This window comes from Schistocerca cancellata, chromosome 1 (genome assembly GCF_023864275.1).
Source record: "Schistocerca cancellata isolate TAMUIC-IGC-003103 chromosome 1, iqSchCanc2.1, whole genome shotgun sequence".
Lineage (NCBI taxonomy): Eukaryota > Metazoa > Arthropoda > Insecta > Orthoptera > Acrididae > Schistocerca > Schistocerca cancellata.
In genome coordinates, this window is record NC_064626.1 from 434,760,291 (window position 1) to 434,774,198 (window position 13,908).

Consider the following 13,908-nt stretch of genomic DNA (forward strand, 5'->3'; position numbering starts at 1 on the left):
CAACTTCACACACAAGAACTTTTTGCCGACACTACTACCACCTACATAAGTAAGCTTTTCCTGTGTTACTTTCAAGTAATGCACTTAAGCTATTCCTGATTTAACTGGAAGATCTGTACTTCCCACTTTCATATCAACAGCCTCAAAATGCATATTGTAGACTTCGGGATAAGTTACAGGTCAGTGTCACACCAAGATTGTGGAGAAAGGGGGGGGGGGGGGGCGGCATGTCACTCTCCACCAAGTGTTTACCAATAAGTAAGTGGCGGAAAATTATGGGTATAGGGCGGCTTAAACATGTGGAAAATGAGATTTTTATTATTCACTCACTGTATTTGACATTTATTATTCCTTTAAAATCGCACAACAACTTCAATAAAACACAGTTTAATCATTCACACACTTATTTCACTTTTAAACTGCAAATCCTCTAAGAACTGTCTTGAATCTTCACGAGTCTCTCTCAAAAACAGCCTTGATGTGGGTAGATACGTACAGCAACCAGTAATCAGAGTCAGAACTGTGTCTGCAAAAACACAAGGATTATTAAACAATTTTTGCTGTCATTAATTACTAGCAATATAATTGACAACGTAGATTGCTAATATTTGCTATAATGAATATCACATTTGCAAGAACGATCACACTGAAGTAATTAAGTCCATCGAAACGCTTAGAAACTCGTCTCGTCTGACGAAAACGGTCTAAAGACGCAGTGGCAATTTCTTCAGATCTGTTGACAATGATATTTTGAGTTATCACTTTACTGAGTGACTGAAATGTAGTTCAGATACCTGTGAACATAACAATATGTTACAATTCATTTTCTAAATACGAACTATTACGGTACTGTACGGCTACTTACATATTAATTACACTATTAATATTTTCACAGTTGTTTCTTTAATACAAAATTAAAGCCAACGGAAGAAAAAACGTAAAACATACTTGCCAAAGACAGGTTTGTTGAGATGCAATTTTCTGTGTTAACAGATGTAACTTTCTCATACGGTGGTAAGTCGCAGAAATCGCAGGAATCACAGAAATCGCAGAAATCGCAGAAGTAGCAGAAGTCACAGAAATCGCAGAAGTAGCAGAAATCGCGGAAGTAGCAGAAATCGCAGAAATAGCAGTGGCGGAGGGATACACGACCTATATACCTTAACTGCGACTCTTAACTGCGACAAATCACAGTTAAGAATAACAGATACTCAAAAGTAGCATTCACAGAAATCACTGATATCGGAAAATCGCAGTTTAGCCCATCACTAGTGTGGACATACCTCTACGTCGATATAATCTCAACTGTGTAATATTTGTATGAGAACCGTTTTGAAATTTGTTGTAGTAGTGATTGGTAAACATTTATGTTATTGCTTTTACGTCTCAATCTAGTTTCTCATCCGTCGTAATAATAATGCACAGTACTCGTGAATAGTGTATCTACAAAAAGTAAAAGTGAGAGGCAATCACAAAAGGATTCAATGTACTGTCAAAACATTGTTCCAGTGTGGTTTCTGTCAAACGCTGAGGTTGAAGCAACAGCGACATTTGTGTTCATGGCGCTGCTTTGATCATCCGAAAGTAGGTTTTTTCGCAGTGAGTGGAATCAGTGGTACATTATAATCGTAATGTTGTGTTTGGATGAGGATTGCTCGTTCGTGTAATTAACAAATTTCGGAGTTACAGCTTAGCACACGAGGGGCGTATGGGCTATTAAAACTAAGTATATGTCTACTGCAGCCGAATGTCGTGACTGGGTAGAAAACTAATGCACACAAGAAGGTAAGGAATGGGAAATATACAAAGCGGCCGGTTAGTGTGGGATTCTTTGTTGTGTTCCAACGTAGGTATTTACTAGAAAATGTTTACTTTCGACTCTTAACAATCTATTTTATTCTCACGACTCTTTACCACTTCAACTATAGGCCTAAGTCACTGCCCTTTTAGCGTTAACTATCCTTTCCATTGTTTGTACCAGATTTGGGTGTTGTGTAGGACGCAGATTGTCATTAAATAAATAAAAATTGTAATTTTGGATCATTAATGACCTACTTCCATATTTTCGTATTATCACTTGCGTGCAGAGTAGATGTGATGCATTTGCACTGTCTCCAGTTTAACAGTTTTTTTGGCTTGGCAGCAAAGGAAGAATGAAGGGAACATCTTATGTGCGTTTGTCAAAAAGTTGTAGTAGCATGTGCGTAAGCATAGTTCAGTCATCGTAGATATTTACAGTAATCCTAACAAGTCGGGTCGTTGTTTCAGCTTGTTGTTCTTGCCTCGAGTCCAGGCGGTTGTGAATCATGTAAAATAATTATTTTTTGTCTATGAGGTACATTATCCCAGTACTTTTTCAGTCCTTCACTCTGCAGTTTCTGTTATTGGGTGAAGACTATTCCATGTTAATTCTGTTTTCGTGAAACGTTCGAAGTTTTTCTGTTTATGAATTTTTCTGTTCTCGAAAGTAATTTTCAGTTCCTCCTTATTGTCAGGAACGTAAAAATTGTAAGTACCTGTGCCCCTTAATTGCGAACAAGCCCTGAGTAACATGCAGTGGTTGTCTGCTGCTGTCGTAATTGTATGCTTTTCTCAATGTTTTCACAAAGACGTCAAGTGCACACCACACACCACATACAACAAATAAACTCGGAGATTAGATCAGAAAGAATCAGAAACACTATTCTACTGGCGGTGTATACAAAAAAATTGTTAATTGACTGAGGCAATTGATGCCAGAGTTAAATAATACGCAAATACTGGCTAGTTGAACGAAAGTGTCTTAAAGGTAAAAGGAAGAGTAGCTACTAAAAATAAATTATAAACTGTACTACTTTTTCTCGAGCTGTACTGACAAGCCACAGAGGATAGAATCATTGATAAATAAAAAGTTTAAATCACTGAATGCAGTGTTGTGGTTATGCAAATAAAGTATTGGATTCCTGTCCCATCTGAATAGGACTTCTTATCTTTACAGTTAGCCTTTGATATAAGATCACTTATGCTTACTGGAAAACTGAATATCCATTTTAAGCCTTGTGTAACATACTAAAGATGAACAAGCAGTCTCTGATTTGAGATCCATTGCACCATGGTGGTACACTTGATTTCCTTTCTGGTACCAAATTGTTTAAGTTACCTCAGTTTGGCTTTGCATACTGGATAAAGACGTATTTTCGCTCTTAAATGAAGTTGTCAGATTCTAAAACTGCTCCCTGTAACCTTACAAGACTGACGACTGCTCAAAAAATTAGATGGAAGGAAGTATATACAAAAAGTATATGGTATTTATGGTGCCCCATTTGCTTAGTTCGAGACTTATTGTAATAATAGAAAACAGGCTGAACTGCAAAAAATTTGTGGATAGACCTTGCACACCCAATAAAACAGTGTACATATAACTGAAGGGTTTGGAATTTTTATTTATTTTTTATTTTTTAATTTCTAATAATAAAAATACCCTTTGTATGGGAGGTAACATATCATACATTAGTCACTCGCTGGATTGATTGTTCCTTCCAAAATGGTGCCCCCTTCCCAATAATCTGGCATGCTTGAGACGTAAATCAACTATAAGTTTATTTGTTGTACTGCTCATATGTGGACTGCTGGGTTTGGTGTCAGTGCTGATACTGACTACAGGGATGTGGCTGATGGAGGAATGTGTTAACTGCAGATGATATCTGCATATGTGGGTCTTGGTATGGCGAGGCTTACGGTGTCCGTGCAGTGTCTTGTAGGGATGGTGGAAGTGTGACCCGTGCTGGCTTGACCTACTTGATAGAGACTTATGTGGTTGTGTCATTTTGCAGAATTCCAATGTTGTGGTCTGCTTGTTGAGACCCTGTGAAGGGACCAGTGGACCAGTGTGCTGCAACTGGAGTGGCAATTTGAAGGTCTGTGGGGAGCAAAATTTGATTAAAGTTCTCCAAAGCTTTTTGGACAAGAACAGATTGTACACCATGGTGACTGATCTTGGCGACATGGTTTGGGAGCTGTTGTACTAACTGCAACGGTTCCACTACAGAAAGCAACTGTGTGTGTGTGTGTGTGTGTGTGTGTGTGTGTGTGTGTGTGTGTGTGTGTGTGTGTGTCTGTCTGTCTGTCTGTCTATATATATGTCCATTTCTTCTAGTGGCACATGAGTTCTCTTTAAGGTCCAACACCATCTTTCTGCCCTACCCCCTCCTCCCTCCTCCCCCCCCCCACTTGCTGGTGGGATGGTAGATTATTGTATGATCATGCTGTATGCCATACCAGTAGGTCAATTCTTGGAACAAAACTGTTTCAGATTGCCAGCTCTGGTCTTCAAATGGCTCTAAGCACTATAGGACTGAACATCTGAGGTCAGCATTCCCCTAGACTTAGAACTACTTAAACCTAACTAACCTAAGGACATCACACACATCCAAGACCAAGGCAGGAATTGAACCTGCGACTGTAGCAGCAGCGCGGTTCCGCCAGACTGAAGTGCCTAGAACCGCTTGGCCACAGCGGCTGGCTGGCTCCGGTCTATATTGATGTGGAGGGTTAAGTGGATCAGATTATCTAGTTGTCATTGAATCTATTCGCTGGCTGTTTCAGCAGAAATGTGCATTTCTGCAGATGGAGTACAGTTGTTCAACACTGTGAAAAGGAATCTAGCTGTCTGCTGTTGGAAGGGGATGTACAAGATTGATGTATATATGGGCAAATTGTGCTGGAGAGCCTTTAAATTGCCCAATGTTGGGGTGTACATGTTGCCCCACTTTGCACTGCTGGCACTAAATACACTAACATGCTCATGCATGGTCATCTTTTTAATCAGTATCACACAAAAACTTAGGGTAGGAAGATGATGATTGTGTTTGCTTCTACAGGTGATGGATTGTGAATGCTGTAGAAAGCAGCTTTGCAGAGGTTCAGCAAAACGTAGGGCCAGGGGCTATGCTGAGAGATGTCAGACCATAGTGTTAACTCGATTCCTGGCACCAGGGTTTGGATGAGTTGCAGTCCTGCAGAAGGGTTGACAGGTAGATCTTGTAGTTGTGGATCTGTCACAGTGGCGAGTTTCTTTTTTCCCCCAAGCCACAGATGGGCAAAACATAATTGACCAAAAAGTTTTCTGCTCCTTTTATGTGGTACAAATCTGTCGTAAACTGGTTGACAAGTTGTACATGTCTGAACTGCCAGGGGAGACATTTTTTGCTGGTGTTGTGGACTAATGTAAATTGTTGGAAGACGAGCTTCAGTGTGGGGTCGAATGTTTAACAGCTTCATAAATTGCAAGAAGTTTTGTCATGCAGTCCACTGCTACTGCGCTGTTTGCATTCTTTTGGAAAAAACATTTAACAGTTGCCAAATTCAGTCAGTTTGTTAGTATAGTTTGTCACCTATTGCTGTTTGGCTAGCACCTACAATTATATCAGGTATGCATATTGCCCTTGGAAAGGCTGTAGCACTGCGCTAATTAGGCTCACCTGGAGTTCATGAAAAGCTTTTTCTTCATGAAAAGCTTTTTCCATTTCTGGGGTCCACTTGCAGGATTACCAGTATGTGGTGTCATAATGCGATACCATCTGAAAATGGTGTTTGTGTAATCACCATTGCTGTGAGATGGCATCAACAAAAATGCCAGGAACTAAGTTAACACTATAGTCTGACATCTCTTAGCGTAGCCCATGGCCCTATGTTTTGCTGAACCTCTGCAAAGCTGCTTTCTACAGCATTCACAATCCATCACCTGTAGAAGCAAACACAACCATCATCTTCCTACCGTAAGTTTTTGTGTGATACTGATTAAAAAGATGACCATGCATGAGCATGTTAGTGTATTTAATGCCAGCAGTGCAAAGTGGGGCAACATGTACGCACCAACATTGGACAATTTCAAGGCTTTCCAGCACGATTTGCCCATATATACATCAATCCCCTTCCACAAGCAGACAGCTAGATTCCTTTTCACAGTGTTGAACAGCTGTACTCCATCTGCAGAAATGCATTTCTGTTGAAACAGCCAGCAAATAGCTTCTATGACAACTAGATAACATGATCCACTTGACCCTCCACATCAATATAGACCAGAGCCAGCCGGCCGCTGTGCCCAAGCGGTTCTAGGCACTTCAGTCCGGCGGAACCGTAAAAAGAAAACTGGCATTCTACGGATTGGAGCATGGAATGTCAGATCCCTTAATCAGGCAGGTAGGTTAGAAAATTTAAAAAGGGAAATGGATAGGTTGAAGTTACATATAGTGGGAATTAGTGAAGTTCGGTGGCAGGAGGAACAAGACTTTTGGTCAGGTGAACACAGGGTTATAAATACAAAATCAAATAGGGGTAATGCAGGAGTAGGTTTAATAATGAATAAAAAAATAGGAGTGCGGGTAAGCTACTACCAACACCATAGTGAACGCATTATTGTGGCCAAGATGAGACACGAAGCCCATGCCTACTACAGTAGTACAATTTTATATGCCAGCTAGCTCTGCAGATGATGAAGAAATTGATGAAATGTATGATGAGATAAAAGAAATTATTCAGGTAGTGAAGGGAGACAAAAATTTAATAGTCATGGGTGACTAGAATTCGAGAGTAGGAAAAGGGAGAGAAGGAAACATAGTGGGTGAATATGGATTCGGGCTAAGAAATGAAAAAGGAAGCCACCTAGTAGAATTTTGCACAGAGCATAACTTAATCATAGCTAACACTTGGTTCAAGAATCATAAAAGAAGGTTGTATACATGGAAGAATCCTGGAGATACTAGAAGGTATCAGATAGATTATATAATGGTAAGACAGAGATTTAGGAACCAGGTTTTAAATTGTAAGACATTTCCAGGGGCAGATGTGGACTCTGACCACAATCTATTGGTCATGAACTGCAGATTAAAACTGAAGAAACTCCAGAAAGGTGGCATTTTTAGGAGATGGGAGCTGGAGAAACTGACTAAACCAGAGGTTGTACAGAGTTTCAGGGAGAGCATAAGGGAACAATTGACAGGAATGGGGGAAAGAAACACAGAAGAAGAAGAATAGGTAGCTCTGAGGGATGAAGTAGTGAAGGCAGCAGAGGATCAAGTAGGTAAAAAGACGAGGGCTAGTAGAAATCCTTGGGTAACAGAAGAAATATTGAATTTAATTGATGAAAGGAGAAAGTATAAAAATGCAGTAAATGGAGCAGGCAAAAGGGTATACAAACGTCTCAAAATTGAGATCGATAGGAAGTGCAAAATGGCTAAGCAGGGATGGCTAGAGGACAAATGTAAGGATGTAGAGGCTTATCTCACTAGGGGTAAGATAGATACTGCCTACAGGAAAATTAAAGAGACCTTTGGAGAAGAGAGAGCCACTTGTATGAATATCAAGAGCTCAGATGGAAACCCAGTTCTAAGCAAAGAAGGGAAAGCAGAAACGTGGAAGGAATATATAGAGGGTCTATACAAGGGTGATGTACTTGAGGACAATATTATGGAAATGGAAGAGGATGTAGATGAAGATGAAATGGGAGATATGATACTGCGTGAAAAGTTTGACAGAGCACTGAAAGACCTGAGTCGAAACAAGGCCCTGGGAGTAGACAACATTCCATTGGAACTACTGACGGCCTTGGGAGAGCCAGTCCTGACAAAACTCTACCATCTGGTGAGCAAGATGTATGAGACAGGCGAAATACCTTCAGACTTCAAGGAGAATATAATAATTCCAATCCCAAAGAAAGCAGGTGTTGACAGATGTGAAAATTACCGAACTACCAGTTTAATAAGTCACAGCTGCAAAATACTAACGCGAATTCTTTACAGACGAATGGAAAAACTGGTAGAAGCCGACCTCGGCGAAGATCAGTTTGGATTCCGCAGAAATGTTGGAACACCTGAGGCAATACTGACCCTACAACTTATCTTAGAAAATAGATTAAAGAAAGGCAAACCTACATTTCTAGCATTTGTGGACTTAGAGAAAGCTTTTGACAATGTTGACTGGAATGCTCTCTTTGAAATTCTAAAGGTGGCAGGGGTAAAATACAGGGAGCGAAAGGCTATTTACAATTTGTACAGAATCCAGATGGCAGTTATAAGAGTCGAGGGGCATGAAAGGGAAGCAGCGGTTGGGAAGGGAGTGAGACAGGGTTGTAGCCTGTCCACAATGTTATTCAATCCGTATATTGAGCAAGCAGTAAAGGAAACAAAAGAAATATTCGGTGTAGGTATTAAAGTCCATGGAGAAGAAGTAAAAACTTTGAGTTTCGCCGATGACATTGTAATTCTGTCAGAGACAGCAAAGAACTTGGAAGAGCAGTTGAACGGAATGAACAGTGTCTTGAAAGGAGGATATAAGATGAACATCAACAAAAGCAAAACGAGGATAATGGAATGTAGTTAAATTAAATCGGATGATGCTGCGGGAATTAGATTAGGAAAGGAGATGCTCAAAGTAGTAAATGAGTATTGCTATTTGGGGAGCAAAATAACTGATGATGGTTGAAGTAGAGGGGATATAAAATGTAGACTGGCAATGGCAAGGAAAGCGTTTCTGAAGAAGCGAAATTTGTTAACATTGAGTGTAGATTTAAGTGTCAGGAAGTCGTTTCTGAAAGTATTTGTATGGAGTGTAGCCATGTATGGAAGTGAAACATGGACGATAAATAGTTTGGACAAGAAGAGACTAGAAGCTTTCAAGATTTGGTGCTACAGAAGAATGCTGAATATTAGATGGGTAGATCACATAACTAATGAGGAGGTATTGAATAGAATTGGGGAGAAGAGGAGTTTGTGGCATAACTTGACAAGAAGTAGGGACCGGTTGGTAGCACATGTTCTGAGGCATCAAGGGATCACAAATTTAGCATTGGAGGGCAGTGTGGAGGGTAAAAATCGTAGAGGGAGACCAAGAGATGAATACACTAAGCAGATTCAGAAGGATGTAGGTTGCAGTAGGTACTGAGAGATGAAGAATCTTGCACAGGATAGAGTAGCATGGAGAGCTGCATCAAACCAGTCTCAGGACTGAAGACAACAACAACAAAATTACAAGTCTAGGGGAATGCTGACCTCAGATGTTCAGTCCTATAGTGCTTAGAGCCATTTGAAGACCAGAGTTGGCAATCTGAAACAGTTTTGTTCCAAGAATTGGCCTACTGGTATGGCATACAGCATGATCATACAATAATCTACCATCCCACCAGCAAGTGGGAGGAGGGGGGAGGGCAGAAAGATGGTGTTGGACCTTAAAGAGAACTCATGTGCCACAAGAAATGGACACATTATAAGGAAACATTCCACGTAGGAAAAATATACCTAAAAACAAAGATGATGTGACTTACCAAATGAAAGTGCTGGCAGGTCGACAGACACACAAACGAACACAAACATACACACAAAATTCAAGCTTTTGCAACAAACTGTTGCCTCATCAGGAAAGAGGGAAGGAGAGGGAAAGACAAAAGGATTTGGGTTTTAAGGGAGAGGGTAAGGATTCATTCCAATCCCGGGAGCGAAAGACTTACCTTAGGGGGAAAAAAGGTCAGGTATACACTTTCACACACACACACATATCCATCCGCATATACACAGACACAAGCAGACATTTGTAAAGGCCCAAACTCTTTGCCTTCACAAATGTCCGCCTGTGTCCGCGTATATGCGGATGGATATGTGTGTGCGCGCGAGCGCACACCCGTCCCTTTTTCCCCCTAAGGCAAGTCCTTCCGCTCCCGGGACTGGAACGACTCCCCACCCTCTCCCTCAAAACCCAAATCCCCCCGTCCCTCCCTCCCCCCCCCCCCTCCCTCCCGACGAGGCAACCGTTGGTTGCAAAAGCCAGAACCTCGTGTGCATGCCTGTGCTCGTCTGTGTGTCTATCGACCCGCCAGCGCTTCTGTTTGGTAAGTCTCATCATCTTTCTTTTTATATATATATAGAGGGAAACATTCCACGTGGGAATGTTCCCAAAATTCACAAACCCAATCATCCCGGCCGTCCCATTGTAGCTGGTTACCAAGCCCCCACAGAACGCATCTCTGCCTACGTAGATCAACACCTTCAACCCATTACATGCAGTGTCCCGTCCTTCATCAAAGACACCAACCACTTTCTCGAACGCCTGGAATCCCTACCCAGTCTGTTACCCCCGGAAACCATTGATTATAAAAAATTATATATATATATATATATATATATATTTAAAAAGAAAGATGATGAGACTTACCAAACAAAAGCGCTGGCAGGTCGATAGACACACAAACAAACACAAACATACACACAAAATCTAGCTTTCGCAACCAACGGTTGCCTCGTCAGGAAAGAGGGAAGGAGAAGGAAAGACAAAAGGATATGGGTTTTAAGGGAGAGGGTAAGGAGTCATTCCAATCCCGGGAGCGGAAAGACTTACCTTAGGGGGAAAAAAGGACAGGTGTACACTCGCACACACACACATATCCATCCATACATACAAGACACAAGCAGACATTGTCTGCTTGTGTCTGTGTATATGTGGATGGATATGTGTATGTGTGTGCGAGTGTATACCTGTCCTTTTTTCCCCCTAAGGTAAGTCTTTCCGCTCCCGGGATTGGAATGACTCCTTACCATCTCCCTTAAAACCCATATCCTTTTGTCTTTCCTTCTCCTTCCCTCTTTCCTGACGAGGCAACCGTTGGTTGCGAAAGCTAGATTTTGTGTGTATGTTTGTGTTTGTTTGTGTGTCTATCGACCTGCCAGCGCTTTTGTTTGGTAAGTCTCATCATCTTTCTTTTTAAATATATTTTTCCCACGTGGAATGTTTCCCTCTATTATATATATATGGACACAGGCAGACAGTGTTTGTTGGTAATGAGGATCACCCTGTGGCTAAACATGCCTTGGTGCACGACCAGCACATCTTGGCGCAGTGTTACACCGTCCGGGTTATCTGGATACTTCCTACTAACACCAACCTATCCGAACTCCGGAGATGGGAACTTGCTCTTCAATATATCCTCTCTATCCACCAGGCCTCAATCTCCGCTAATTTCAAGTTGCCGCCACTCATACCTCACCTGTCATTCGACAACATCCTTGCCTCTGCACTTTTGCCTCGACTGACATGTCTGCCCAAACTCTTTGTCTTTGAATATGTCTGCTTGTGTCTGTGTATGTGTGGATGGATGTGTGTGTGTGTGTGTGTGTGTGTGTGTGTACCCGTCCTTTTTTCCCCCTAAGGTGGGTCTTTCGCTCCCGGGACTGGAGTGACTCCTTGCCCTCTTCCTTAGAGCCCACATCCTTTCGTCTTTCCCTCTCCTTCCCTCTTTCCTGATGAGGCGACAGTTTGTTGCGAAAGCTTGAATTTTGTGTGTGTGTTTGTGTTCGTTTGTGTGTCTGTCGACCTGCCAGCGCTTTCATTTGGTAAGTCACATCATCTTTGTTTTTAGGTATATTTTTCCTTCGTGGAATGTTTCCTTCTATTATAACCATATATATATATAAGAAAGATGATGAGACTTACCAAACAAAAGCGCTGGCAGGTTGATAGACACACAAACATACACACAAAATTCTAGCTTTCGCAACCAACGGTTGCCTCGTCAGGAAAGAAGGAAGGAGAGGGAAAGACAAAAGGATTTGGGTTTTAAGGGAGAGGGTAAGGAGTCATTCCAATCCCGGGAGCGGAAAGACTTACCTTAGGGGGAAAAAAGAACAGGTATACACTCGCACACACACACATATCCATCCACATATACACAGACACAAGCAGACATTTTTGAAAAATATATATATATATATATATATATATATATATATATATATATATAATAGAGGGAAACATTCCACGTGGGAAAAATATATCTAAAAAGAAAGATGATGAGACTTACCAAACAAAAGCGCTGGCAGGTCGATAGACACACAAACACACACACAAAATTCAAGCTTTCGCAACCAACGGTTGCCTCATCAGGAAAGAGGGAAGGAGAGGGAAAGACGAAAGGATTTGGGTTTTAAGGGAGAGGGTAAGGAGTCATTCGACGTAGCAAAGATCAGTCACCATGGTGTACAATCTTTTCTTGTCCAAAAAGCTTTGGACAACTTTAATCAAATTTTGCTCCCCACAGATCTTCAAATTGCCACTCCAGTTGCAGCACACTGGTCCACTGGTCCCTTCACAGTGTCTCTACAAGCAGACCTCAACATTGGAGTCCTGCAAAATGAGACAACCACAAAAGTCTCTATGAAGCAGGTCAAGACAGCACGGGTCACACTTCCACCATCCCTACAAGACACTGCACGGACACCGTAAGCCTCGCCATACCAAGACCCACATATGCAGATATCATCTGCAGTTATCACACTCTTCCATCAGCCGCATCCCTGTAGTCAGTATCAGCACTGACACTAAACCCAGCAGTCCACATATGAGCAGTACAACAAATAAACTTATAGTTGATTTACGTCTCAAGCATGCCAGATTATTGGGAAGGGGGCACCATTTTGGAAGGAACAGTTAATCCAGCAAGTGACTAATGTATGGTATGTTACCTCCCATACAAGGGGTATTTTTATTACTATTATTCAATTATATGTACACTGTTTTATTGGGTGTGCAAGGTCTATCCACAAAATTTTTGCAGTGCAGCCTGTTTATTAAGATAAGTCTCGAACTAAGCAAATGGGGTGCCATAAATACCATATACTTTTTGTATATACTTCCTTCCATCTAATTTTTTGAGCAGTCGCTAGTCTTGTAAGGTTACAGGGACCAGTTTTAGAATCTGACAACTTCATTTAAGAGTGAAAATATTGTTTGCATTGGTTTTTCAACCCCCCCTCCCCTTCCTCTCTGACCCCTTCACCTTTCCTAATAAACGCCCATAATCGTTTTTGGGATGGAACACAATCACTGGTCATGGTAAAGACCTTGAAAACTTACTGACACAACTTCACCTTTGCCTGTTGAATAATGGTATCGTCACACACTTGAATGTGGTGCACAGAACTTTCTCGGCCATTGACCTTCGCATTTGCAGCTCTTGTCTTCTCCAGTACATCCATACATCCACGAGAGAGTCTACGACGACCTGTTGGTAGAGACTACTTCCCTATCTTCCTGTCCCTCTGTTAGTGTCATTCCCGTGAAACCTGCCCAGATGGGCTCTCAACAGTGTTGACTGGGCTGCTTTCGTTTCTGCTCTCACCCTTGACTCCCTGCTACATGGAGACATGGATGAGGCTTTCCAGAATACAACTACAGCCACTCTTATGGCAACTGATGTAGCGATCCCCTGTTCTTCAGGCGTGCCCCAATGGAAGGCAGTATTTTGGCGGTCGTCAGAAATCTCGGAGGCCATGAGAGAACACATCAGGCCCTCCAGCACCATAAGTGGCACCCATCAGTTGAGCAGCTCATTTCCTTTAAATGGCTCCATGTCCAGGCCCACCACCTAATAAGAAACAAGAATGTCGGGAATGGTACATTTCAACCATTGGACCATGTATGTCCCCTTCACAGGTTTGGGCAAATATCAGACATCCCTACAGATACCAGACACCTGCAGGTGTACCTGGTAATACCTTGAATGTCACTCTCTTCACTGACCCAGATGCTGTTACCAAACATTTTGCTCTGCAGTATGCTAGAGTCTCTGCATCTGAAAACTATGAACCTGCCTTTCATTTCCTAAAACAGTGGGTGGAGTTCCTATCCATGGGCCATATAGAGGCATCCTTCATAAACATCCTGAGTCCTAAACCCCTCACCTGGTTCAGTTTTAGTGAAGACATCTTTGCGATCTTGACTGAGGGTGAGGACACCCTATCCACATTCCTCCTGCAACTAAGCATGTCCACTATATGATGAGTAGCAATTATCCTTTTCATAATATTGTAATATTATGAAAAGGGTAGTTGCTACTCACCATTTAGTGGAGATGCTGAGTCTCAGAGAGGCAAAAAAAAAAACAAA

The 13,908-nt window shown here is 41.7% G+C and overlaps 1 protein-coding gene across 6 annotated transcripts in view; it reads left to right on the forward strand.

The window, feature by feature from the left end:
- Positions 1–1,277: 1,277 nt before the first annotated feature.
- Positions 1,278–13,908, forward strand: part of LOC126176538 (uncharacterized) — a 28,023-nt gene continuing 15,392 nt past the window's right edge. The window contains exons 1-2 of one of the 6 annotated variants that reach the window (XM_049923714.1): positions 1,278–1,599; positions 1,684–1,785. The gene's annotated coding sequence lies outside the window, so the exon portion shown is untranslated. The remainder of the gene's footprint in view (positions 1,600–1,683; positions 1,786–13,908) is intronic. The other 5 variants (XM_049923729.1, XM_049923698.1, XM_049923721.1 and 2 more) reach the window with 5 other exon arrangements.